Genomic DNA, 6,013 nt, shown 5'->3' with positions numbered 1-6,013 from the left:
ATTTTAAAGGAACTTATTCAGTGACTAAATGTGGAAATCCCCGATGCGGAACCTGTGATTTTATAACTGAAGGATCTTGTTATAACTTTAACGGCAGAAAATTTACAGTGAACGCCAATATGTCGTGTGATACACAAAATGTTTTATATGTGATAACCTGTCCAGGGTGTAGTGAATTTTACATAGGTGAGACCAGTAACACCCTCCGTACCAGGGTTCGTACCCACAAGCAACAGATTAACACTCCAGAGTATAGACAAATACCATTAAGTGAACATTTAGACGTGTGCGGACAAAAGAAATTTACGATATTTCCGTTTTATAAAGTAGCAGGAGGAAATGATATTTGTAGACGCCAAAAAGAAAAGCAATTTATTTGTGCGTTAAAACCAAAGCTTAACAATCTGATGTAATGTATATCTATTAGATTTAATTATGTATGCATATGTTTATCTGAATTTTATTAAGAACTTGAAAATTTCCCTTACTTTTACCTGTACGCAATGAGCTGCTAACTATGACGTCATAATTCATTTTATCCTGCAACTACCCCTTGCATTGACCTAATAAAGGTAACCTAATAAACCAAAGCTTTATCTGGTCACTGCCCTAATAAAGCCTCGTGCATGTATTCCGACGTTCTAAAAGCATTGTGACGTCACGTATATTGCAATGTTTACGATGGCGTCATAGTTTCAACTGCAGAGATTTGCCTAAATATGTCGGAAATAGCTTGTTTCTGGACGTTCAAATGTAAGAAATATGTTGCAGGATAAACAAAATACATGATAACTGTCTTGAAATATAAGCGATATTTGGGCTTGGGTCGAAAACGTAAGAGGGCTCGGCAAGCCTCGCCCTCTATCACGTTTTCTTACCCTCGCCCAAATATCGCTTATATTTCAAGACAGTAACCATGTATTTTATATTGACTTCATAATAACGACCTCATATACTCCGCCAATTATTGTGTAACGTTACTATGTTACTACAGTTGTTTATTTGTAAAGCTTCTGATGATAGAATGAAAGGCCTAAAGCTTTACTGAAGTTTTTCGTGTTTTCTTTTTTATTTTAAGTATTTAATACCGACCACTGAGACTTTTTATTGGATTATATATATATATATATATATATATATATATATATATATATATATATATATATATATATATATATATATATATATGTACTGTATGTTAACTAATTGTGTAATTGTTATAATTAAGAGTAAAAATCATAATGTTACCAGTGTTAAAAAATAATATTACCAGTGTTGCGGGGAAAAATATTGTGCACGTGATGTGCAAGCATATGTAGAGCGTAAATACGAAATTAAGATATGCTGTCTGTCTTTGAAAATATAAAATAAAACAGCTGTAGGATAAAAATTGATGAAGTTTTTTTTTGTCATATTTGGAAAGTTGAAGACCATTTTATTCATATTTTATTTTATTTTATAGTTGCATGGTTTAAACATGAGCGCATTGGCTCGTGTCCACGTACAGCACGGCGAAATATTTGTCTGTAATATGCAACCTTCTTTTTTGTATTTTTAATTCCTAAGCATGTAATTTTTTTATACATACTCGTATATGTGAAAGTGTTAAAGATTTAAACACTTGACGTGTGCTTAAAAATTAAATATATCCAAACACATTTAAACAGGTGTATAAATACACTGGGCTAATAATAATAATTTAGGACAATTCTCAGGACAATTCTCACCAGTCTTCACAAAGGAAAAAATAAATTTAAAGTAAAGCCCTCGGCAAACATCAACCTCAAATCAGGAATAAAAAGAATCATCATCAGGGAAGATGGCGTGGTAAAATTGCTGAAAAACATCAATCTATCAAAAGCAACCGGACCCGATAATATCCCAAACAGAGTCCTTAGACAATGTGCAGACCAAATAGCACCATTATTGTCGATTATATACCAAAACTTTTAAGATACGTGGAAACTGCCAAAAGGCTCGCTCAGCGCAAATATATCGTGTGTCTACAAAAAAGGTGACAGACATGCAGCTAAAAACTACAGACCAGTCTCCTTAACATCAGTACCTTGCAAGCTACTAGAGCATATTATATGTCGACAAATAATGAAACATTTGGAAAGCAATAAAATATTAACATCCTTGAACAATGGCTTCAGGTCTGGATATTCATGCGAAACCCAACTCGCTGTAACCATACACGACATGTTACAATCCTATGATAAGGGCCACCAAGTAGACATAGCGACTCAGGATTTCTCCAAAGCATTCGACACTGTCTCCCATGATAGACACCTGGTTAACAAATTTCTTTACAAAAAGGACAATGAAAGTCCAGTTAGAAGGGGAATACTCAGACTGAATACTCGACAGATTACTGGGGGTACCGCAGGGAACAGTACTTGGGCCTATACTTTTTCTCTGTCACATAAATGATCTCCCTGATGCAGTAAAATCATCAGTTAGGCTCTTTGCCGACGACTCTCTTTTGTACAGGGAAATTAAATCGTCTAAAGATCAAAACCTATTACAAAAGAATCTCGAAAAACTGGAACAGTGGGCATCAGACTGGGGTATGAGATTCAATGCAAAGAAATGCTATATATTATGGATACGTAAAAAGATAAACAGCCAATACACCCTTGAGAACCACATCCTAGAACAACTGACATCAAATCCCTACTTAGGACTCCAAATACAAGAAGACCTAAAATAAAAAAGAACACACAAACAACATTTCAAACAAAGCCAATTCCACCTTAGGCTTCCTAAGAAGGAACTTACAACATTGTCCAAGGGAATATAAAAAGATAGCACTACTAAAATTCATAATGGAGTATGGGGCTGTCATCTGGGATCCATACACCAAATAAGAAACAACAAAACTAGAATCAATACAAAGAAGAATTGCAAGATTCATAACAAAAGGTTATAAATCAAGGGAAGAGGGCACAATGACTAACATGCTCAAAGAACTTGACATTCCCTTATTGATTAGAAACCAGACGCCAACAACAACGTCTGATCTTTTTTCTATAAAGTGAATGAGGGGCAGATACTAGCCATTAAACCCAACCAATATATCATATTCCAAAAACAGAAAAGAAACATCAGACCCAAAGTGTACAAAGATTACCAAGCAACAAATATAATATATAACAGGATAAGAAATAATAGCAGAGCAGTAGAAATCCAGACGCAAAGACAGATCAATTCAAGAACTCATTCTTTGTGCGCACTGCGATAGATTGGAACCATCTGGAAGAAGAAGTCGTCCGTGCCAATAAGCTAGAAAGCTTTAAGTCAGCGTTGGAACATCAGCGCTATTAAACGCTTCGTCACGTCAAAGTACTTCGAGTTACTGTGATGTACCGATACAGATACAGGATACTAAAAGCGTTTATAAATACATGTATATCGTTTCGACTGATACATAAAAAGAAGTTTTTGAGACAAAAGTGTTAAATTATTGATATCGGATAGTTTAAAGTAACATCTCGTTTCATTGGCTAACCATTAATTCAAAAGTGATTGTGCGGGGCACATAGTCAAATCAAAGACACAATGAACGTGCTGGTTTTCTGTATACTTTAATTTGCACTACAGCACAAAAAGCTAATACTGATTCAATCATATTGGCTCCACCTATCCTGCGCCTTTTGCCTATTGTACAGCAATTGTTAATTTCTTTGCGTGATAATTAGTAACCCGTTGTCATATAAATGTTACTTGCATTTTTGGTATAATGTAAATGTTATTTGGTTTTAAAGTACATGTAGTGATGTACTCAGCAATGAGAAAGACAGTCAAGGAACAATTTCTTAAGAATAGAGTAAATAAATCGAAGAGTTCAGCTTCTGGCGTAATGTGAAAAGAAACACATTTGTGCAATAAATGATATTGACAACGAGGCATACACGACATTTATCCTTGGTTAATATAACATATATCAATTTACAAAAACTAGCACTTAAGACTTTATTAAAAGGAAGATGTAAAGCTAAAATATATGTATCTACCTAAACTATCCTGATTTCACACAGGGGCAAAAAAAGCAAAAGAAAAATATTTATAATTGTATGCCATTTGATTGATGTTTTAAATGGTTTTGGTTTCCGGCTTTCGGTTTCGGTTCCATTTTCTGTTTAAGAATAAAATGATCGAAGAAATTACGCAATATTTCTATATTTATATGTCTTTAAATAGATTTACCTGTCAACAACTATGTGTATGTAAACAGATTTGTGGTCGTACTCTAGTCTATGTAATCAAGATAGAGCTTTGTAAATCGCTGCCGCGTCATCGAGGTTTAGGTCGATATTGCGACGACGTGATAATGCGATAATGCGATGGCGAGGGAACATGGAACAATAAAGCAGTGGTGCGATACGCAATAGTGCAATAGCGGTGACACGATGGAATGATGACAATAAAGCGATATTCACTATAGCTTCAATGTGATATCAGACCATTGTCGCACCATCCTTTCATCGTTATTGCACCATCACTTCATTGTTATCTTCGATCGTCATAGCATTATTCCTCCATCGTCTCTTTACTAGATGATGCGATAGTGAACTTCATGGCGCTTTCCAGATTCCATTCATGCGAAAAGAAACTCTTTGTAAAATTCAATCTCTTAGCCCAAACCATTCTTGGGGAGTATCAAAAGTACCTCGTTTTCTTCTTTTCTTGCACAGTGATTGTTGAGATTTTTTTCCAATTACCCTTTAATTTTGTTGACTTGTGAATATTATGTCCTTGTATTGTCGATGGCTATACAACTAACTGTAAATGAATTTAGCTAAATCTCAGTGGCCTTTTACACAGTTTAATGAAGAAACAGAGTCATATGTACAAAAGAATAATGCTTAAAAAATGAATATACATAATATAAGTGAGTTTAGGGACATATTAATATGAATAGAGAATATTAACATACTGTATTTACAAAAGAGCTATAAGCATATTTGAAAAAAAGAAGCCATATGATCAATCTTTCATTAAATGCTAGTATTACATGTTGTGAATTGAAAATAAATACATAAAAAGAAGGTTTTAGTACATGCTTCCAGCGAAATCACTCTTACTGCATTCATACATACAGTGATTTTTACTTACTGTACTTTAAAACGTATAATATCAAATCAGTTTATGTAACGACTGTTGCAGCTGATAAATCAAAAACGTTTGTCCTCACGCTTGTCCGATTGTTTTACTGCAAGATGAATTAATATATTAGTTTAGTCCAACACAATTTCTCAGCATTATAATATAATAACATTATAAATATAATGAAGATATCAAAAGTATACACTACATAGGCAGTACATGTATTCTGATACAAACTACAGATTGCAGTTTAAAAGAAAGTGGAAAAATTGTACCGATAATTACTTTAATTGCCGTGAATTAGAAAGAAAAATCAGCATGCTCTATACATTTCAATATATACTTTCATAAAATTACAAGAAAAATTCTACACAAAAATATACAACTAGTGAACAGCAAAAAAAAAAAAAACCAAAACAAAACAAAACAAAAACAAAAACAAAACAAAAAGCAATAACAACAAAACAAACATGCAATGTATATAGGTCTATAACTCATAACTACACGAATACTGGAGATCACTAATTTTTCGCGACATCTTATTTTCGCGAGATAGCGAGACAGAATTTTCGCAAATTGTGGTTATTGCTCTATATAATCTTAAGAAATACTATAATACGCGAGAATTAAATTTTCGCGAGCACACTGTCTCGCGTAATTACGAGAAAATAAAGTGATCTACAGTATATGCAATCAAAATACAAACTACATGACGTGATTATTTTATCTTAAATTAGAAAAATTATAGTACAATAGAGCGTTGTAAAACAAAATAATTTGTATAGTGTCATTATTTCTTAATTCAATATCTTTGTACTAATTTGTTTAAAAACATGTATGTAATTAATGATACAGATTTTACTCCCTTTCTATTGTTTGTCGTTTTCGCGATAGTGTAGATATA

The sequence above is a fragment of the Saccostrea cucullata genome, unplaced genomic scaffold (assembly GCF_032062105.1).
Source record: "Saccostrea cucullata isolate Sc308-1 unplaced genomic scaffold, CSIRO_AGI_Scuc_v1 ctg538, whole genome shotgun sequence".
NCBI classification, from domain to species: Eukaryota; Metazoa; Mollusca; class Bivalvia; order Ostreida; family Ostreidae; genus Saccostrea; species Saccostrea cuccullata.
The sequence above is the reverse complement of the archived record's forward strand: the minus strand, read 5'-3'. Positions refer to the sequence as shown.